This window comes from Silene latifolia, chromosome Y (genome assembly GCF_048544455.1).
Source record: "Silene latifolia isolate original U9 population chromosome Y, ASM4854445v1, whole genome shotgun sequence".
In the NCBI taxonomy this organism is placed as follows: domain Eukaryota; kingdom Viridiplantae; phylum Streptophyta; class Magnoliopsida; order Caryophyllales; family Caryophyllaceae; genus Silene; species Silene latifolia.
The window spans coordinates 379,300,913-379,325,045 of NC_133538.1; the positions used below are offsets into that span (position 1 = coordinate 379,300,913).

Below are 24,133 nucleotides of genomic sequence, written 5' to 3' on the forward strand. Positions count from 1 at the left end.
GATTTTGGTTTCTCATGGGAGGTGGGGTGTATGTTGGTTGAGGGTTTTGAACATTTTGGCTTTTGTATGAGAGATTTGGGTGGAATTTGGTGTTTTCATTATAATAATTTGAATAAGGGGTACCACTCTTGTATGCTTGAAAAGCATTCACTTGTTCATTTGTTCCCCTACATTCACTTTGGTCATGTCCCAAAGTTCCACAATTCTCACATACCCCACTTGGGATTGATGAAGATTCCCTCATGGCATTAACATGTTGCTTTGGTGATTTTGAGGCTTCTTCAAGTCTAGCCATAGCTTTTTCGAACTTCAAATTGATCGTATCAATGTGACCACTAAGTTGAGCACCCAATTGAGTAATAGAGTCCACTTCATGCTTTCCTCCTCTAGTAGCCTTGCGAGGTCTACTATATTGTGAATTATGGACCGCCATTTCCTCAATCTTGTTCCAAATTTGATTATCGTCAAGTTCGGTGAACATACCATTTGATCCCATGTTGAGAATGTTTCTTGAGTCTTCATAAAGACCATTCCAAAATTGTTGTACCAAGAACCACTCGCTAAGTCCATGATGAGGATATGAGCGACAAATTCCCTTGAATCGATCTCAAGCTTCATACAAGGATTCTTCATCTCTTTGCTTAAAGCCCGTAATTTAAGCTCTTAGCATGTTAGTCTTTTCCGGTGGGTAGAAATTTTTGTAGAAAGCTAGAGCCAATTTCTTCCAAGAGTCAATTCCGAGAGTAGCCTTATGAAGGCCTTTCAACCATTGTTTTGCGGTGCCAATTATAGAAAAAGGAAATAAGACCCATCGAATTTGGTCTTGAGTTACACCGGTTTGAGAAATCGCATCACAATAGTCACAAAAAGTCTCCATGTGAGAGTGAGGGTCTTCACTAGGCATCCCCCCATATTGGCTTCTTTCGACTAATTGGATAAATGCGGATTTGGCAATGAAATTTCCGGTTAAGTGTTGTGGTGTGGGAGTACCATTCGGTAGGTTCTCCTCGGTTGGTATGGAATGTGATGAAAATTTAGGCATTGTGGGTTGATTTTGTGTTGGATTTTGTGTTGGGTTCTCCTCACCTTCTCTTGCAAAAGGGTTGACGAACTCAAAAGCGTTTGGTTGAATATCTACAACCTCACCAATACCTCTTAAAGTTCCTCTAGCAAGTCTTCTATTGTTTGTCAAAGTCCTTTCAATTTCGTGATCAAAGGGTAACAAGTTACCTTGTGATCTTCTAGACATGCAAAATATCAAACAACTTGAAAATAATTAGAACAAACCTTGAGGAGTTTTACTTCCCCAAGGCAAAGAAAGACACAACTAATAACAATCTAAGAAAATCTAAATCAAGTTAACACTGTCCCCGGCAACGGCGCCATTTTTGGTCGGACGCTCTTGAGAGGTTTAGTTTTCGGTACTTGTCGTTAGGAGCACCTAGACCAAAACAATATTTATAACTCCACACACAACTCTACTTTTAGTAAAGAGGAAAGTAAAGGTTGGATCCCAAGGGACGGGAATTGAGATGAGATTTTCAATTGCAACTAGCGGTGTCTAGGGGTGGCACAATTTGGGGTTTGAATAGAAGATCACTAAACTAAATAGCAATGAAAGTAAACAAGCAAGATGATTAAAAAGGGGTGTAAACAATTGATAAAAGGCACTAGGGTATCATGGGGTCATAGGGGATTCATGGTAATTGATCATACAAACATATTCTCAAATTATAAGCAAGCAATTATTGTTGTGATGGATCGAGTTGGTTTATATCTTACAATCCTAGGAAAGTTTGGGTCCCGGAGCCGAATCGATTAGATTGTACAACACCTACAAGTCGACTTAATCTTCCCTACTCAACTACATGCATGGTCTAATGAGACTCGAGTTGGTTTATGTCTTACAAGTCTCATTGAAAAGATAGGTGATGGGTAAAAAATGCAAGGATTCATAGGCTCGCATTTCATCAAACATAACATGTGCATAAGTTGAGATCACAACAAGCAAGTAAATAAACTATGAAAACATATTAATTTAAGCATGAATCATCCCCCATGTTGGTTTCCCCTAATTACCCATTAACCCTAGTTAAGGAAACTACTCACTCATTATCATGTTGATCATGCTAGCAAGGTTGTCAATCATACCAACAAAGTAAAACATGATGAATAAATGAAAATAATTAACAATAATTAAAAGAGGATTAAGAGAATTATACCTACTAATGATTCCAATAATAAAGCAAAGAATAATAAAAATACTTGATGATTGATTGGAAGGTTGTCAATCTCCCAATAATAACCCAAATAATCTTCAATTACCCAAAATGAAAGATGAACAAAAGAGAGATTAAGGAAATGAGATTTGTATTAAGACTTGATTAAATGTTGATTACAAGATTAAAGAGAGATTAGATTGATATAAACTACACTAGAGATTGCTAAGAAGAACATGATTGTCTAATTAGACTAATGGGGTATTTATAGTGGGGATTAGGTACACAAATTAGGGTTTACTAAGGGCTTAAATGACGATTAAGTCCTTGAGGAATCGCTCCTCTCAGAAAAATATGCGAGTCTCCTTTTTGCTAGTCTTTCCCGAGGTACGCGCATCCTTCATAGAACAAGTAGAAAACGGAATAGCTGTCACACAATCCGAGCGTCCGTAGCACGGGACGAGCGGATTGTGGGTGTTTTGGACGAGCGGATTTGTGGGGTGGACGGGCGGATTGTGGTGGTTTTGGACGAGCGGCCTTCTGAGGAAGACGCTCGGATTGCTTGTCTTGGACGGGCGGATTGTGGGCAATCCGCTCGGATTGTAGATAAGCTTCTTCCTTTCTTCTTTTCTTCCTTTCTCTTCATACAATCCCTGAGGATTACCTCGGGGATGCAATGATCTTTTCTCATCATTGCCCATCTACTACAATATGTACAAAGGCCTTATAGTCTTGTCTTCTCTTTGATGCTTGGTCATTGAATTCAATCAATTTAGCTCCATTTTGCCATGAAAATGCAAGGTTTGCACTCCTTTCCTACCAAGGGATCAAAACCTCAAAGAATATGCAAAATAAAGGACTAATGACAATAAATGACCCAAATATGCACTAAAAAGCATGGGAACGGGGCTAATTCGGGGACTAAATATGCTCAAATAATGGTCACATCACCTGCCTAGCTGGAGGGCTTGGTATTCGGCCTGTCAGGAGGGCATTTAGACTAAGTGGTTGGGAGAGAACACCCTTGCACCTGTCTTGCTGCGTCCAGCTGGTTGTAATCCGTGGCACTAAACCTAGTCAAGTCAGGCAATTATTTCATGCCTGATTAGTCCTGACATTTACTGTATCTGGTGGTGGATACCAACTCGTCAGTCACAGTTAAGTGCAAAATTTTTGTTTCAGAAATATATAGTAGAGTAGCCCTCAATCCTGAATATTTATGTATATAATCTTTTATCATGTATAATTGTTCAGGATTCAAGAAGTAAAATAAATGGGTTAGTTGAATATATAGATATGGGTTGCATACAAAGTATGTAAAACACGTAGTTTCTCAGGTAGCATGTTAGGTTGAGTAGTGATTGAATTTATACCTGATTTGTGGCCTGATCTGATCTTTACATATGGAATAATTTTATGAGTTACATTCCAGGATCTTGGGATCATTTCTCTTTCTAGTGTTCGGAGCCTGTATGCTCCTTGTCCAACAATTGAATCAATCAGGTAAGGGCCTTCCCATGTGGGGGCCAGCTTGCCTGCTGATTTTTCTTTTTTATTCGGAAAAACTTTGCGTAAGACGAGGTCTCCTTCCCTGAAAACTCTGATTTTGACATTTTTGTTGTAAGTCCTGGCAACTGCTTGTTGGTATGATGCCATCCTGATCTTGGTAGCGTCTCCTAATTCTTCTGTTAGAACCAGGTTATCTTGTATTAGGTCTTTGTTTGCTTCAACATTGTTCAGGCTGTACCTTGATGTTGGCACCCGTACTTCTGCAGGAATGACAGCGTCACAGCCGTACACTAAAGAATAAGGTGTTTGGCCTGTTGATGTCTTTGGAGTCGTCTTGTCTGCCCACAGTACTAATGGAAGTTCTTCAGCCCATCTGCCTCGTCTTCTTTTTAGCTTCTTTTTTAGGCAGCTTAAGACTACCTTATTGCTTGATTCAGCCTGGCCATTGGCTTTTGGGTATCCAGGGGTTGATGTTACCAGGTTGATATTCCATTCTTGGCAAAATACTTGGGTCCTTTTCCCCACAAATTGAGTTCCATTATCACCTACTATTTCTGATGGGACTCCATATCTGCAAATGATGTTTGTCCTGATGAAGGATATTACTTCTTTTTCAGTTACTTGCCTGAAAGAGTCAGCCTCAATCCATTTGGAGAAGTAATCAGTCTGAGCCAACATGAATACTCTTTGTCCTGGAGCTACGGCAGTTTTCCCACAATATCCATGCCCCACTTTATTAACGGCCAGGGTGCGAAAATTGAATGGAGGAGTTCAGATGGATGATGTATGATTGGTGCATGAATTTGGCAGGCTTCGCATTTTGAAGAGTATTCCAGTCAGTTAGCCCTCAGTGTAGGCCAGTAGTAGCCTGTCCTGAGAACTTTAATTGCCAGGCTCTTTCCGCCTTTGTGGTTGCCACAGTGTCCATCATGTATTTCTTGAAGTACTAGTTTGGCTTCGTCAGGCTCCAAGCATCTCAGGTAGGGTCCAGCCTGCGATCTCTTGAACAAAGTGCTATTGATGATAGCATAAGTTGAAGCTCTAATTTTAAAGGCTCTTGCCTTATGTGTGCCCTGAGGCAGTATTCCTCGGAGAAACCAATCATAATAGGGTTTAGTCCCAAGAGTTATTATCCTGATTGACAGGATTGACTTGTTCAGGTTTGCTGGTGGCTGGTTCTAATAAATGAACAATTGGTATTTTGTCGAAGACTGTAGGGGTAAAATTTGAGCCTAGGCTGGCCAAAGCATCAGCCTGGGTGTTCAGGTCTCTTGATATTTGATCTATGTCAAATAAAGCGAATTTAGTGGTAAGGTTTTTTGCATATTCTAGATACGAAATCATTTTTGCATCCTTAGCCGTGTAAATTCTCTTTATTTGATTAGCAATTAGGAGTGAATCAGTTTTTACCTTTAGGTTTTGAACACCGAGGTCTAGACATACCTTTAAGCCTGCTATCAGGGCTTCATATTCTGCTTCGTTGTTCGTAGCTTTGAACTCACAGCTTACGGCCTGTGCTATCATATCTCCCTGTGGTGATTTGAGCACTAATCCTAACCCTGTCCCCCTAGCGTTGGATGCCCCATCTATGAATATTGTCCATTCTTGGTCTGGGGTTTTGTTTTCTAGTTGATTGACCTCTTTTATCAGGTCTGGTTCTAGGTTAGGGCTAAAGTCAGCCACAAAGTCTGCTAGGGCCTGCGATTTTATCGCTGCCCTGGGTTCAAAGGAGATGTCGTATGTGCTAATCTGTACTGACCATTTGGCCATCCTGCATGATAGTTCAGGCTTACATAGGACAGACTTTATGGGTAAATTGGTCCTGACTATAATGGGGTGACTTTCAAAATAAGGTCGCAATTTAGTACATGACATAATTAAAGCTAAAACATATTTTTCAAGCAATCCATACCTCAACTCAGCATCTAGCAGGCTTTTACTTACATAGTAGACTGGATATTGCTGACCATCCTGTTCTTTCACTAGGACTGCGCTAACTGCTGTGTCGGTGATAGATAGGTACACTGACAAAGGTTCTCCTTTCTCTAGCTTAGCCAGTAAGGGTGGAGATGATAAGTAGGATTTAAGATCCTGAAAAGATGTCTCATGTTCATCCGTCCATTGGAACTGCTTATTCTTTCTGAGGAGGTTGTAGAATGTTTTGCACCTCTCGGAGGATCTTGATATTAAACGGTTCAGGGCAGCTACCCGGCAATTCCAGGATAGCCTTTATCTGTTCAGGGCTGGCTTCTATGCCCCTTTTTGTGACCATATATCCAAGGAATTTGCCTGCAGAGACTCCAAAGTGGCATTTTGCAGGGTTTAGCTTCATGTTGTATTTTTCCAATATCTCGAATGCTATTTTGAGATGTTTCACATGATCTTCTGCATTTTTGGATTTCACCACCATGTCGTCTATGTACACCTCCATGATGTTACCTATTTGGTCTTTAAACATCATGTTGACCAGGCGCTGGTACGTTGCCCCTGCATTCTTTAGGCCGAAAGGCATGGGAGTGTAACAGTATATGCCTCGGTCTGTAATGAATGCAGTACTCTCCTGGTCAGCAGGGTTTGATTGAATCCACTGGAAGCATCCATGAATGTCAGCATCTCATGGCATGCTGTGGCGTCTACCATGGCATTAATATGTGGCAAGGGAAATGGATCTTTGGGACAGGATTTGTTCAGGTCAGTGTAGTCTACACAGACTCTCCACTTTCCATTCTTTTTGTGCACAACAACTACGTTAGCCAGACACTCAGGGTACATTACTTCCCTGATCATTCCCATATCCAAGAGTTTTTATACTTCCTCGTTAATTATGGTACTTCTTTCAGCTGCAAATTTCCGCCTTTTCTGCTGTACATGCTTAAAAGATGGGTCAACATTGAGTTTATGCGTAATTATATCAGCGCTAATTCCAGTCATATCAAAATGTGACCAAGCAAACCAAGATGATTTATTTTTAAGGAACTTTACCAGTTCAGGCCTGACACTATCTGGTGCATCAGATCCTACTAAAATATACATGTCAGGGTACTCAGGGTCTAAGATTACCTGATCTGTTTCCATTCTGGGAGGTGCCACATAAGTGCTCCTGACAGGTGACTGTAATTGCTATGCAAGGGACTTACCTGCCTTGGAAGGCTTCAAGGCTGCTGTGTAGCATTCCTGGGCTGTCTTGTGATCCCCTTTGATTGTGGCTATGCCCCAGTCTATTGGTATCTTGATACACTGGTGATACGTTGACGGTACGACCTTGACATTATGAATCCAGGGTCTGCCCAAGATCGCGTTGTAGGATGACAGGCAGTCAAGGACTCCAAATTTCTCATAAGATGAGACTTCTTCCACGTAGGTTGGGAGGTGGATTTCTCCTAGGGTGCTCCTGGTTTCGCCACTGAATCCTACGAGGACACTGGATTTTTTGGTGATTTGGTCCTCATTGATCTTCATAGCTTTTAGTACGTCAAGCATGATCAGGTTCACTGAGCTGCCTCCGTCTACCAGGATCCTTCTTACTGTGGCGGTTCCAATCTGCATAGAAATTACCAGGCCATCATGATGGACATCAGGGATGCCCACCAAGTCACAATCATTGAAAGTGATTGTTGGGATATGTCCGGCTTGCAGGGTGATACGGTCCTTGGCGTCCTGGCTATCTTCTTTGCTGCTAAACTTGTTAGGCCGCAAATCTCTGATCCGCCAGATATGAATTTTACTTCATAAATTGGTGGTGGTGGAGGGAGACTACGATCCTGCTTATGCTCCTGATTTTCTTTACCCTGGTTTGCGTTCTTGCCTTTTGTCTTGATCAGGTCTTTCAAGTATCCAGATTTTAGCAGGTAGGCCACTTCCTTCCTCAGGGTAAAACAATCATCCGTGGTGTGTCCAATATCCATGTGAAATTCGCACCATTTAGAATTGTCTCTCCTGGGGTTGGGATTTTCTGACTTCCTGGGCCATCTGACAACTGATCCCATGTTGTTAAGTCTCTGGATTAATCCTGCAATATCAACACTGAAGTTATATTCAGAAATAGGTGGATAAACTTTAATCTTACCTTGATACTCATGAGCCAGGTTAACTTCTGACTGATCTGGCCTGGAATATGGAGTAGGCATATAGTTGTTTCCTTTGTTGCTCTTCCTACTGCTCCTTTCATGATCCTTGGGTCTACTGGGTGATCCAAGTTTATAGCTTTTATCTTCCTCTATCCTGATGAAGGCAAGAGTCTTGGCCTGAACATCCTCGAAGGTGTGGCAGGGATACTTAGTGAGCTCGCTGTATAAGTCACTATATGGTACTAACACCTACCTGAATGCCTCCACTGCTGTTCCAACGTCACACCTGGGTATAGATACTTTTTCCTTGTTGAATCTTGCAAGGAATGTCCTCAGAGTTTCATCAGGCTTCTGTGTAACTCGGTAAAGGTCACTGGATCGTTTCTCCAACTCCCTACTACTCGTGAACTTTTGGTTGAAACTGTTGATCAGGTTGGCAAAAGAATGGATGCTCCCAGTTGGCAGGTTGATGTACCATTTCAGAGCAGGGCCAGTTAGGGTCGTTCTAAATCCCTTACACATGTAGACTTGCCTAAATTCGCTGGGGACAGATGCAGCCAGCATTTTTTGTTTATAAAGAGCCACGTGATTTTGTGGATCCGTGGTTCCATCATAGACCCTCCTGGATGGAACTACAAACTTCTTTGGTAGGTCTACTTTTGCTATTTCATCTATGAAAGGTGAATCAGCATAGCTGTCAGGGGCAGCTTCTTCCATGCTGGCAGGTACTCCAGGTATCTTACTGATTTTATCATTGAGTTTCTTGATCTCCTGAACCACTGCCATCATGATGGCTGCTGCAGATTCATCAGGTTTTTCACCATCATTCTTTGGTTCTCCGTCATCATTACCATTAATGAATTTAGAACCAATTGGGCTCCCAAAACTGGAGAAATCGATGTTTTTGATGATTGATGCAAATGGGGTTCCTGGCTAGAATCTAGAGCCTGCTCCTTGGGTTTTCTCTAATTTTTGTTTCAAAGCTGACTCAGATTCTTTTAGTTGCAGGATTTCTGCTTCAGTTTGAGCTACCTTTTCTTTCATGCTTTCCAACTCAGCGATTTGCTGGAGAGCTGCATTCAATTGTTCTTCAATGGTAGGTTGGGCCTTTTTTGTAGGATTTTTGAATTTTTGTAAGATAAGAAAAAAGGATTTAAAGAGCTAGATGCCCCACGGTGGGCGCCAATTGTTTTGTGTGGATTTTGCGCAAGGCGAAATCAGGTCAGGGTAAATTTAAGTAGGGTTAACTAGCTCCAAGTGGTCTGATAGTCAGGTCGTCAGGGTTAAAATATAAAGCTGTAAGTATAACAAAAATAACAATAATAAGACAAAGTATTTTGTACGTGGAAAACGCTTGAATGGGAAAAAACCACGGGCACCAAGCCAGGAGAGGATTTCACTATGTAATTTGGGAGAATAATTTTATGATAACGACAGTGTTTATATTTCTCTAAGTATTGTGTATGTAGATGTATGCTTCTTCTTGTGTGTACGATGTGTTGCAAATGTCTTCAAAGTATTCCTTATATAAGCTTCACTTGAACGGCTGCCTGATGCTGGATTTAATGTGGATTATTCTCCATAATTGTCCATAATAATTATCAAAATAATTCTCCCTTAATTACTGCATTTACTGCAAGATCTTTCCATTCAATGATGCGCATATAATCCTTTTATAATACGCGTTTACGGTCTAATATCGTCCTGATATTTTGACCGTTAACCTCTCCATGGCCTGGCGCCTATCTTCACGTGTCCTGATAGCCTGACATCCTGACAGCCTAGTGGTCAGGTTTAGATGAGATACTGATCAGGGAGGTCTACGGATTTCCAGGCCTAACAAGGCCGAGTCCAGCAACAAAGTGGTGATCAATTGCCTGAAAAAGAAGTTAAAGCGAAGAAAAGGCAGATGGGTTGAAGAACCCCTTCTTGTGCTCAGGGTTGACAAAACTACACCTAAAACATCAACTGGCCAGACACCCTACTCCTTGGTCTATGGCTGTAAGGCAGTAATTCCGGCGGAAATTAATTTGCCTACCTCCAGATGTAGCCTGAATACTATCAAGGAAAACAAGCTGATAGTGCAAGATAGCCTGACCTTCGCTGAAGAACTAAGAGATGCAGCCAGGATCAGAATTGCATTCTATCAACAAACATTAGCCAGAAGCTACAATATTAATGTTCATATCAGGGTATTCACAGAAGGAGATCTAGTCGTACGAAAAGTTTTCCAAAATAAAAAAGACAAGACTGCAGGCAAATTTGCCCTTGTATGGAAAGGGCATTACCTGATCGATTCAATAGTAGGTCAGGGAGCTTACACACTTTAAACCCTGGATGGAGACATGATTCCTAGATCCTGGAATATCTCTCACTTAAAACTATTTCATGTATAAGTCCTTTCATTTTGCCTAAACCAGGTAAGGCTACAAAATCTATTTCTTACCTGTCATGCTTCTACGTGTAATTGTCGTGAATAAAATGATCCATGTTTTTTCTATGTGATTTCCTACTACTAGAAATTGTCTGATATTGCCATAACCTGAATTTCCTGATTATTCCTTCATCCTATATCATTATATCGAATCCTAAAAACTTGTTTTACACTTTTTTGCAATTATTTAGCATAATATACTTGCCTGCTTAAACAAATATTCAGGATTAAGGGTCAGTCCACCCAAACTGAACAGCATCCCATAAATGCTTCACAAATTATGATATAATAGAGATCACTAAATCTCAATATTTTGTCGCATCTAAACTACATAAAAACCCGAGTTCAGTAAAAAAGACAAGTAAGATGGTGAAAAAAATCCGGACTACTTGTCAAAAGCCCTCCTGACAGGTGAAGGCCAGAAGCCCTCCTGACAGGCAACTTCCTCTCCTTCCCAAAAAGCCCTCCAGACAGGCTAAGGGCTACAAGCCTCTAAACAGGCCGAAGGCAATAAGCCCTCCTTATAGTCATTATCTTCACAAATACTAATTACATATCAGGTACAAAAGAAGAAAGATTAAAGTAACCTGCTTTAAATTGCTTGTTTATTCACAGCACGTGAAAACGAAAAGTAAAAGTTAATCCAGGGAACATCCCCCCCAAGATGGGCTAAAAACCAACTAAAATACGCAAAGTTTATCCAGAGAACATCCCCCTCTGGATGGGCCAAAACTTATCTTAGCAAATTTTTAACCTACCTTGGAGGCAGAACCAATCCCTTCGTCAGCCGTTTCTTCCTCATCATCATCCTCATCAGCTCCATCTTCGCCAGTATCACCCTTGTCCTTAGTCGGAGAAGAGTCAACCTCATCATCAGCATGAAGTTTGTGAAGATCAGGGTAGGCAGCATTAAGGTTAGCCATGTCCTGTTCAGGGATCCAGTATGGCCTGACTTTAATAGGCTCCTTCATAGTATCGACCCGACCTTTGCCAAAGAAGTACAGGGCGAAATCCTTATACCTACCTTGCACCGTGTCCCTCTCAATATCCATCTCTTCGTTTGCTTTCAAAAGCTTCTGTATAGCCTGCTTTTCAGCTTTAAGCTCATTCTCGATGGTAGCAAGCTTTGCCTGGGTAGACTTCACAACATTTTGAGCAGACCCTAGCTTGGATATTTCAACGCTTTACCTACCTCATTCTCTTTCTTCAGGACCTCATTTTCCTTCTTCAGCGCTTCCATACCAGTCTTTAGAGCCTCAACATCCTTCTTCAGAGTTTGCACCTCCTAGAACATGACGTTATTCATGGCATTAGAAGACTTCAATTCACAGGCACCTCTTAACATGTCATTCATATTCTGCATAGAATCATGAACAGGTGAGAAAGAGCAGGACTAAAGTTAAAATAAAGACTGGGAAGAAAGATCCATACCCCTTGCAGCATGGCAGCTAGGTTAGCATCACAATCCTTGGAATAATACATAGCAGCCACAGCCTGAGCAGATGATTCTTCAGCCTGGTACACTGAATATGGATCGTCAACCAAGAAAGAATGAGCTTGGATCTGTTCCTTGGTGAATTGAACATCACCAAGCCTCGCCCTGACCTCCTTTATCTATCTTTCACCTTCACCAACAACCCCAACTCCTTCAGGAACCTCCTCCTACCTTTTCCTTTTAGTGGCCTGCCTAGATTCACCAGGAACACCTGCAGCCTGCAAGGGTTGCACCAGTTGAGCCTGATGAGTAGGGACCTAGACCTGGAGAGTACTGTCATTCCCTATAGCCTCACTGCTTTGAGACTTCTCCCCAGTGATTTGAGAAATCCCTGCCTTCACTTCTGTCAGGCCAAACCCAGTGATCCTTGCAGAATCCCTGGTAGCTACATGATAAAACCCTATATGAGCGATACTAAAATATGTTCAACTTAAAAATAAACACAGAAAAATGAAACTGACTTCAAGAGGCTAAGGCCCCAGAAGCCTTAGCACCTTTGGCAGCCTTGTAAGTACTAAGCTTAGTGATGCGTGCATTTTATATAGGGTTTTTATCCTATACTTACACGCATTTCTATGTTATTTATATAGCATCTAGCTACAAATGCCCCCGAATAGTCTACTTTGGTCTGTCTTGTATTATTTGCAGGTTTGGACCTGAAGTGAGCTAAATCAAGCCTGAACCTGTCCCATTTGCATGCATTTTGGAAATGGAAGAATCGGAGCCTGGAAATTGTCACCTAAGGATGCGTGAAGTGGTTTCGGAAGATGTTCTAAGTTCATCCATGCTGATACAATGTTGTTATGCTCGATCGACTAATATTGGTTGATTAAATCGGTCGATCGAGTAAATTTGATGTTAAAGACCTTCGATCGAGCATTTGTTTCACTCGATCGAGATAGGTGTTTTCTGTGTTCCTCGATCGAGTACTTATTGTTCTCGATCGAGATGTTCGACTCCTATTATGCTCGATTGAGTAGTTTATTTCTACTCGATCAAGTGGTTTTGACTTTTACGCAATGTTTTAGTTTATCTTTCGGATATTTTATTTGGTATCTTAGAATAAATAAGGGGAAGGGGGACTGACGGCAATCTATCTCTTCTCTTGGCACTTTACTTTTTAGACCTAAATCTCCATTGCTTGGAACTCCTTTTGTATTCGGTATTTCTGATCTTTAATTGAATTAATTATTATTGCAATTATTATTCTTGTTCTATCCATCTTCTCTCTATTGCTCTTTCGCTTGTTTTGCTTAGAAATTTATCATCATGTTCAATTTACCAGTTTTGGTTGTTATTATGATCTCCTCAATTTCTATTATGCATAGCTAATCCTCCTATGCTAGGACATAAGGGGAGCCATGGTAATTAGGAAGGTTTGTTTAGGTGATTATGTTTGGTTAGAATGTGGTTTGTATAGTTAATCACTGCATTTAATAGCAATTAGTTGCTTGAGTCGACGCATTTAGCTAGTTGATCTGTTACGCCTTGACCTAGATTGGAAGATTGGAAGGGGTAAGACCTGCAGTGAGCAATAGGATATTCTAATGAGGGCGGAAGCTAAGTTACTGATGTTTTAGGGCGAATAGTGGACCGGAAGGACCTATTCACTACCCTACAGACCGAGTCTTTACTGACCTTTGACCTTAGATTTGATCTCTAGAAAACCATGGTGAACCGACTGTCCCAGTTGTTTCCCTCTTTCTGGTAATTTCTTTTTTATTCATTGTTTGTTTCTTTATTGTTTCTTCTCTCTTTATCTCTGTAGTTTAGAATCAAACAGTCAACCCCCAAGAAACGGTTACTTAGACAGACTTAGTTTAGCATACAACATTCCCATCTCCCTGTGGATTCGATACCTGACTGCCTCTACTACATTTTATAGAGACCGGTTGGTTTTATTTTTGATAGGGTTACGACAGCCGTGTCATTTAGCCTTCATGAAACGAGGCAATGGTTCATGGCCAAGGTAAGCAGGCCAATTCCTCTCTTCCTCTGGTAGGGCCATGAAGGCTGCAATACGATCAGTCGACCCCTCAGTACCAGGATCACAAGCCCAGTCAGCCACTACAAAACAACACAAGTAAGCACGTATTCAAATTTATGTATAACTCATATGTAATTATGTTCTGATTACATGCAGGGAAATACTTACCACTCTCCACAGCTGGATAGCTAAGATAGTCCAGATCAAGGGCCATAGAATCAGCCCTGACAAACATATAGGTCGTGGCCCAGCCCTTGTCGTCACCGGAATCAAAATTTGTTATCAAATGAGCCATCTTTGCCCTGACACGAAAATTGAAACACCCAGTAGTAACTCTCTTCAGGTGATAAACATTCTTAAAATCCTCAACGGTAATCACCAAGTTATGCTTGGCACAATGATGCTCACCAGATTAAACAATCTTCCAAACCATGGGCATGAGTTGGAAAGGAGAAACCTTTAAAGGCCTTATGATATCAGCCATAAACGGAGTAAAAGGAAGCTTACAACCTCACTTGAACGCCCCTTCAAAAATGCAAAACCAACCAGAGATGCACCAACTGGTCCTGACTGGACCACTTTTCGGAATCCAAACTTCGGCCCCACTAAGAAGGAAACCTCTACCCTTTAGATAATGTTCAAAGGAGGGCTTGAGATGATTAGCCTCAAGAAATGAAGTTGATAGCTGTTTGACAGGAGTAAAGCTGACACCGTTATGCATATAGCCAAAACTTCTGCAGGAGGAGAAACCTCGATAACCTCATCCTTAGGAATGACGTCAGAAACGTCAACCACAGTTGGAATTTGGTCAGCCTCAGCAGTTTTTGGTGCAGCAGTTCTCCTTCTTCCATCAGCCATTTTTTGAATTAATTTGAATTTTTGAGAAACAAAAATTGTTTTGTAAAGAAATCTAAAAAAGAAGAGAAAGATTGGAAAATTGGAGGATTGAAAGTAGGAAGAAATGATTGACGGATCCAATCAATTTATAGGAAGCAAACGAGCTAACAGATAATGCAAGTGGATAAGTTCAATCATGACTCTCTTAGGGTTTGATGAACCTACCTTATTAAATAAGGTGATAAGGGACAATTCTTGAGCCAATCTTTATCCTGCCTAGTCAGACAAGCGTCAGACAGCAACTATCAGACCAGGCTAGACAAGGGCAACCCAGGACAGAATACCAATCATCTATACAGGCGCCAGCTAGGAGGGAAAAGCAGGTCAGGCCGTCGTATCTGACCTGTCTAGAAAAAGTATACACCTAGCATACATTAGATCTTGCTAAAACAACAAACATTAGTTGTATGGGTGTTATAATAATGTTATGGTGACTCTATAATGGTAGGCATATAATAGTGTTAGTACGTTAGTGACGGTGTAATAACTTTGTAGTATACATGTTGGCGTTATTTGAAGATTGTATAAGTGTTGCGTGACCGTTCATGTTGCTTTGTTGCGTTACGGTTGGTGTGCGGGATGAACTTCAGGGAAGAAGTCCCTTTTAATGAGGGAAGACTAAAATACCGGCCCTATTAGGGACCCGGTGACTGACCTTTTGACCATGAGAGACCTTACTAAGGGAGATAAGGGGAGATTATATTGTCGTCGTAACTTGTTACTCGACCTAGTAGAGGTCACTTTGTTGGAGTGTCCCCGACAATAATGCGATCACAATTGTCGATCATGATGATCACATGTTTAAATCTCATTTTAAGAATACGTAAGGGATGATTCAATTATATAGTCAACTGACCAACATTAATCGGTAATGATTGGCTAACTAGGGTTTGACATTACTGTCGTTTGAGGGTGGTGGTCAGTTGATCCCTTGAGGTCACACCTAAAGGACGATTCCCTTAATTGAAAAAGGTTAATTAATTGTATGTCGATACAGATTAATTAATTCCTTAAAATTGAACAAGTGAGAAAATGACATCTTATTAAAATTTGATTAAATAAGATTTTATTTAGTAATTTAAGAAGTTATATTACTAAAATAAATCGGTGTTTGCGAAACACGCGAGATGAGAATGATAAGTTAGTTATAATTACAAGATGTTGTGAATTATATTAAAATGACTATTTTATGTAAAAGTAATTTAGAATTACTAGTCAATTTGTTAAATGTGATTTAGCTATTATAAAAAAATGACATTTAATTAGTTAAATGTGCATTTAAATTACATATGACATATGAGATGTCACATGTCACGTGTTATATATATTTGACAAAATTACAAAGTTAAAATGGACTCCATGTTATACATCTTGACCGAAATTTTGAGGGTAGTGTGAGAAGTCTTTGTCTTATTCATTTGTCTAAAACGTTTGATAGTGACATGACTATGGACAAAGGCTTACACAATTTGTCTTGTTAAGACAAAAAGCAAAAAGGAAAATTGTCTTGTGAAGACAAAAGCAAAAAAAAATAACAAAAATAAAAATTATTACACTTCCTCATTCCCACCGGTTTTGGGAGGAAAAATAGATGAGATTTTTCTCTATTATTCTCATTCCATAACTAACTTATTTCTTCAAGTAAGAATAAGTTCCATCTTCTCTCTAAAATATAAAGATGTTTATATATAAAATTTGTTCTTAAAATCTAATAAAAATTATATATTACTAGTGTAGTAATAATCTTACATATTAGATTATTTTAAGGTAACTTATATAATTATCTAGTTTAATTATATGGGTATTATGGGATAGTCTTGGGTGCTACTTATTGGAGGTATTCTAGTTTGAATACTTGGAGGATCATCCATTGTGTTATTAGCTCAAGAACAAGTAGTGAAAGGAGACCACTTTTGTGCCCATATTTGGCCGAAATATTCATATGGTATGAAACCATTTTTCATTACTCTTATTCTAGTTTTGCATGCATAAGATCTTTAAGTTTTTATGACTAAAACTTTAAACCAAAATATGTGATATTTAAAATATGAATTCCAACAAGTGGTATCAGAGCATTATGGTTGTTGCATGCAAGATCGGGTTAGTTTTTCCGAGTTAATTTAATTAACATATAAAACTTGTTATTTAGGATTTATGAAGATAAATCATGAAAAAATTTTGCATGTTAAAAGTTTCTGGTCCTAAGTGATTTTTAGGACATTTTGGTTTATTTATGGATTTTTATTGTTCATTTTATATATTATTGGCATTAAAATGTGATTTTTATGATAAAAATGTCATTTTTGGACGAAAAATGGCTAAACTTTGAAATTTTCAGTGGTTTTTGGATATGTTTTCACATATATTATCTAATGATGGCCTGTAAATTTTCATGATAAAATGAGTGTTTTGCTCGAAATATGGATTTTTCAAGTTAAAATCGTATTTAAATGGGTAAATAGGTTAATATGAGTTATATTTCGAATCTGGTCATGGAAATTTCATATGTTGTCACATGAAATTTTACAAGATGTGTGTAAAATATTTGGATATAATAAAGTCTTTATGCATGATTTATGAATTTTTGATGAAAAACCACATAAATAGTGACTATAATTAGTAATAATGCTAAAACATACTTCATGACTAAAGGAAAAACGTCACATGTTGAATTTTATCATATATTTCAGATCTAAAAGTGAAAAGTTGATGAATAGAATTTTTCTCATATTTTTATGGTCATAATTATTAAAACCGATAAACCGCAACATTGTTTTTCTCGATAAATTTTCGAAATTTTTAACCTAAGTTTTTAACATTATGAGTGTCATGATATTTTTCCAGAATGTTCATGAGTTTAAATATCAAAATTTGAAATTATTTGAAATTTTTATGATTTAATTTGAGGTTTATAGCATAAATTTTTATATTTTTGGTCCATAATGAACAATATTAAGATATCAAGTTTAATTATTGTCAAAATATTAGTGGAGACTAATTTTGAGTCCTAAGATGGTTAGGGTAATTAACTTGTACATAAATATGAATTTATGTAATTATTGTGATTTTAAAAGGTTAAATCACGCAAATCCATAAAAACCGATTAATATACGATATTGGCTCTTTAAAGGCGATTTAGCATAAAATTAAGCATGTTCATACATATTATAATGCTGCATTTTATTTATGATTGTCATATTTTTATTTTATATAATTTTTGAATTATGTAATCTTACTTAGTATGACCTTAGTTTTAATTGGTATTACCCGAAATGTATGGGAATATCTATTCGGTTGTAATTATTGTGATCTCGTATCACCGTTTTGTAATTTAATAGATTTATTTTTATTTTATTACAAATGTATAATAGGAAATTTTGTAATTCATTTTGTAATTTAATTATTCCGGAGTTCCTTGAAGACGGTGCCAATCGAAAAGGCGATCCATCAAAGAAAGTGTTGCCTTGAAATGCGTGCCAAGACCGAAGTTCAAGGGACCAAAGGAGTTGGTTTCCAAATTTGAAATAGTTTATTAGATTTACTATTTTAGGAATGCCATACTAGGATTTTATATTTATACTTTGCATTTTATTTATATGTTGCATGCATCGCTAAATCGCCATAACTAAACATGCATTTTAAACCGAGTTTATCGACCGTGTCAATTACAATTATCGTAGTTCACCGCTTTAGTTCACTTAAAACGTGATAGATAATAAATTGACATGACCTCTCGCTAAAATAAACAATTGAGACTTAGCCTTACCAAAAAGTAGAAACCATGAAAACCTATTTCATGAGGGAGTGCACTCGGCCGGTACAAACCTTGTTACGTAGGGGAAGTGGGTGATAAATGTCTATCCACCGAATTTATGTTAATAAAGGGTATTTCGGCACACCGTGCCCTAAGTTAATATGAATTTGGATCATGGACACATTTATTCGAAATTTGGATTGAACTCAACGAAAGTATTCACGACGATTTCCGGATGTGTTTCGGGCTAGAGATAAATATTAATGTAATTTTATCGACCAAGAGTTCTAAAAGTAGAATCGATTAACGCGTTAATCCACCGAGTTATGTTAATAAAGGGTATTTTGGCACACCGTGCCCCAAGTTAATATGAATTCGGATCTTGGAATCATTTATCATAGTTGGGTAGAGATCACTATGTAAATGTTTTACTTGTTATTTACAAGTATTAATAAAACGATAAATGTTAAGTTTTCCACTATTCCGTTATCATATTGTTCTATTTCTTTACCACAATTCATATACGATATCATTTCGATTTTTGATTCAAATCTCCATTAAAACATCGTAACTAAAGACAAATATGAATTTGCTTCTAAAACCTGATATGAACCATTGCTAAGGATCTCTTGTGAAGAGTATAGATAAAAGTTATTCGTGATCAAAAGGGTTTTTGATTCTTGACTAACATATCTACTTACAATGAATTGTTTCTCATATGCTTAATTGAGGTAAGTACTTTGAAACGTTACATCATTTTGGTAACTAGATTTGTTTGAAATCAAAATCGACCAAAATACCGCAACCACTTCAATGAAAGTTTTAAGACTAAACAAACGAATGAAGAGTAGTCTTCATGAATTTCAATTTTGCTTCTCTTAGCAAAGACTCGTTGAAATGAGTGGGAGCATTCTCTTAAACCGTTAAGAAAAGGATAAGGTTTTAAAAATGTAAAATTAGAATGGAATTGATACAAGGTAATGTTAAAAGTAAAGTTATTGAGAATAACGATACTAAACCTATCAATCCCAACCGATAAAAGTTTCCATTGTCTTAATACTTGGACGCTAGAAAGGAAACTACCCCAAAATTTTGAAGAATCAACAAGTTAGTTGTGGGACATCTAATGGGACCTTCTTCTTTAAATGTTTATTTGATTGACATAAATTTTGCTAGTACTACTTTGTCAATATTAGAAACCGTTGGTGGTTTTCATCATTGTATTTGATACATAAGATGATTAGAATATGATGACTAGCAACAATGATGTTGATAGATAGAGTCATTGTGTACCCAATCTAGTTTTTGGGTTTACAGTTGTACTTAATTGTGACTATTAAGTGCATAAACTCTAAATAAGAATATAAACTTGTTAAGACACAAAAGAGGTATCACTTTTGTGACCCTATACACCATAATTTGATGTATGGCTAGCCCATTATCAAGGTGATTATATTCTAAAACAAACTAGAATGATATATCATGTAGATGATGCAAGACTCAAATTGGTAACCCAAGATTGAACCTTAGATTCTGGAATGATGAACGCAAAGAGTTATCGAGTACTCTTGAAACCATTAGATCTTTATGGTATATGCGTATCTTGTATTCAAAACAAGATGTCTCGTGCCTTTTGGTTGAAAAGGAGATCGACGTTGTAAATCATTGATCCAAAATAGGTTGATCATTTTCTTTTACCAACGATTTAAGTTGACGCTAATGTGTTCACTTAATAAGGTAAATAGAGAAATCTTTAAAGAAGTTCAAGGAATCACGATTTAGTCGTGATGGGATTATCAAAATAAAGACTTTGATATAAGCCAAATGAAATGTGATATAGTATCACAAGTTATTCTCTCTTAACACACATTGTGGGATAATGTGTGGTTGGATAAGAAATCAAATGCTATTTGATATGGTTTGGACTTCAATCAAGTTACTTTGAGTTACTTGATCCTTTTGGGGATTTTATCATTTTGTCTAAATTATTTTTCCACTAAATCTAAAACGAATCATATGAGATATGAAATGGTAGGGTACCATGTTTGTAAGTTTTCAAAAGAAACAAATGCTTATTTTTCCTTACTATGATCACGAGTACAACGGGTTTGTGGCTTGTGAAGCTGTCTTTCTAGAATACAAGTTTATTTCTAGAAGACAGAGTGAGAGAAATTATTCAAGAGCCACAAAAAATGTTATGTCGCAAGAAACTGGTCTTTCTTGGCTACATGAGACGTTTTGTGTAAAACGTTGTTTCTTCAAAACCTAGGAGGTTAAAGTCATCACTTGTTGAAGATGATGAATTAGTTTTACTTTTAGAAAGTAAAGAGCTTGCAACTTACAAAGAAATTGTTTAATTCAAGTTAATTACTTCTGGAAAGTAATGAACATATGACTTACATGAGAGTGTTTAAGTCACAACTCAATACAAGGCTTAGAGCCATGAAAATCCGAAATAAATTCCATGTGAATTGTTAGATATCAAAGCTTGATTAGTTGCAAAGGGGTTTGAACTAGTTGAAATGCTTAAGTCTATTTGGATCTTCTTAGGGATTGTGTTTCATTATGAGATATACATAGCGAGTGAATCTAAAACCCACTTCTTCAATTAGAAGGAATGTATTCAATACATGTCTTGGGTTTTGTAGATTCTTGCCATCCTAAGATAATGTGAAATTTAAGAGAGGGTCTTAAGTAGGACATCAATGAGTTGGAATCAATGTTTTGATCATGTTATAAAACTTTTCTCGATAGGTCTAGAAGTTGTGTTTATACATGGAGTTTAGTGGGAGTTACGGTAATTTTAATTAGTCTTATATATGGATGACATATTGATCATTGGGAATGATTTGACACTTATGGAGTATTATAATACATCTTTAATATCTGGATTTGTGGAGATAAATCTACATGATATTAATGTCAAATAAGGAGTCTTATGATTGATAAGATTCATGACTAGTTCAATCGAATTGAACATATTTGATTGATTCCATTTGCTTCCGTTGCCGAATCAATTAAATAGGAAATGATGTATAACACTTCATATACTTTGAGTATGATTAATTGTTTCAAATCAAATTTAAGTAATAATTACCATATAAGCCATAAAGATTACCCTTAAGTGCTTGCAGAAGCATTAAGGATGTAAAGTAAAGTGTTTTTGATGCAATTTTGTGTAAGGGTGTTACACAAATGACAATTGACAATTGAGATTGCACATGGTTTCCGACAAAACCATAATCAAAACACATCAGGATGGTTAAGATACCATTGTGGCTATCTTATTTAAGAAATAGATTTTCTAGAATCGTTCTAGGCAATAAAGGACAATGAGAAATATTTACAACGGAAATTGAGTACACTTGGAATCATGGGATGTGCAAGAGGGATGAGTCCCGCACACTGTGAAAACAGTGGGAGCTATTTTAAGGCAAGAAAGCCTATGTCTAGATTGGATCTAGACACGTACTCAGAAATTTTTGTAATGCAAATGTATACATTACAAAAGGAAAACAAGTATGTAGCAAGGTTGAGCAGGGAGTTGCTAAGACCTACTTACAATGCCTATTCATAGGCTTAACATGATGAGTCATGTCATTTCAATTGGATTGAGATGAACAACTACATACAATTTCAAATTAGATTATAGAATATGAAATCATAATCAGGCATTGACTATTCATATGTGATAATCGCATTTGTCGTTCGAGTTTTACTTTAAAACTTTTTATTATACTTTGTTACATCGAAATGGGTTGTATGACAATATTGAACCCCGTTATTGTGAACCCGGATTAACATAGTATTCGCCCATAGTCACTTGTATGAGGTGACGTCTCGAAGTGACTAGAGTGTGATGCGATTGATGGCAAGTTCAAGTGCCATAGAGTCATATGAGATGACTAGTCGATCACATAGGCGGACTGTTAGGAACACTTTGTCGGGCAGTGACCGCTTATAGAGTTCTGGCAAATTTATAAAGCCTGGTCGTGGCGAGAGCTACTATAGTATTCTAATGAGTCGATTCTTTTGACTAAAGACTGTTCGCCTAAGATGGCACAGTTTCAGATTAGCTTTGATTTATGTTACTACGACCTTCGTAAATGGGGTCAAATGGGCATATTTTGGGTTACGATGGCTGTGGCTAGTCGAAGGGAATAGTGCGATAGGAAATGTCCACCCCCTTGTCAGGGTTAAAACAATATCTCAGGGCCACTCGAGGAGTAATGAACTGGAAATGTGTGGCCACGCTCGGAAGGTATCTATGGTAGATAATTCCGGTCAATCAGTTATTCTCCAGATCGAGGAAACCACTCTCGATGTGATCACTTGCAAGTACGAGCTGAAAGACACCTTGAATTGAGTGGGAGATAGTAATAGGACAAGAGAATTGGTGACGCACACTTGTCGAGGACAAGTGGGAGATTGTTGGAGTGTCCCCGACAATAATGCGATCACAATTATCGATCATGATGATCACATGTTTAAATCTCATTTTAAGAATACGTAAGGGATGATTCAATGATATAGTCAATTGACCAACATTAATCGATAATGATTGGCTAACTAGGGTTTGACATTACTGTTGTTTGACGGTGGTGGTCAGTTGATCCCTTGAGGTCACACCTAAAGGACGATTCCCTTAATTGAAAAAGGTTAATTAATTGTATGTCGATACAGATTAATTAATTCCTTAAAATTGAACAAGTGAGAAAATGACATCTTATTAAAATATGATTAAATAAGATTTTATTTAGTAATTTAAGAAGTTATATTACTAAAATAAATCGGTGTTTGCGAAACACGCGAGATGAGAATGATAAGTTAGTTACAATTACAAGATGTTGTGAATTATATTAAAATGACCATTTTATGTAAAAGTAATTTAGAATTACTAGTCAATTTGTTAAATGTGATTTAGTTATTATAAAAAAAATGACATTTAATTATTTAAATGTGCATTTGAATTACATATGACATATGAGATGTCACATGTCACATGTTACACAATTGACAAAATTACAAAGTTAAAATGGACTCCATGTTATACATCTTGACCGAAATATTGAGGGTAGTGTGAGAAGTCTTTGTCTTATTCATTTGTCTAAAATGCTTGATAGTGACATGACTATGGACAAAGGCTTACACAATTTGTCTTGTGAAGACAAAAAGCAAAAAGCAAAATTGTCTTGTGAAGACAAAAAGCAAAAAAAATAAAAAAAATAAAAAATTATTAGACTCCCTCATTCCCACCGGTTTTGGGAGGAAAAATAGATGAGATTTTTCTCTATTATTCTCATTCCATAACTCACTTATTTCTTCAAGTAAGAATAAGTTCCATCTTCTCTCTAAAATATAAAGATGTTTATATATAAAATTTGTTCTTAAAATCTAATAAAAATTATATATTACTAGTGTAGTAATAATCTTACATATTAGATTATTTTAAGGTAACTTATATAATTATCTAGTTAATAAGTATATGGGTATTATGGGATAGTCTTGGATGCTACTTATTGGAGGTATTCTACTTTGAATACTTGGTGGATTATCCATTGTGTTATTAGCTCAAGAACAAGTAGTGGAAGGAGACCACTTTTGTGCCCATATTTAGCCGAAATATTCATATGGTATGAAACCATTTTTCCTTACTCTTATTCTAGTTTTGCATGCATAAGATCTTTAAGTTTTTATGACTAAAACTTTAAACCAAAATATGTGATATTTAAAATATGATTTCCAACACACTTGGCCGAGTAACTGAGGTA

General features: G+C 37.5%; 1 non-coding gene across 1 annotated transcript; it reads left to right on the top strand.

Moving 5' to 3' along the window:
• The first annotated feature begins 563 nt into the window (after positions 1-563).
• LOC141634799 (small nucleolar RNA R71) lies at positions 564-670 on the top strand. Its single transcript, XR_012539520.1, has one exon. It is a non-coding gene; the product is annotated as a small nucleolar RNA R71 (small nucleolar RNA).
• Positions 671-24,133: the final 23,463 nt, after the last annotated feature.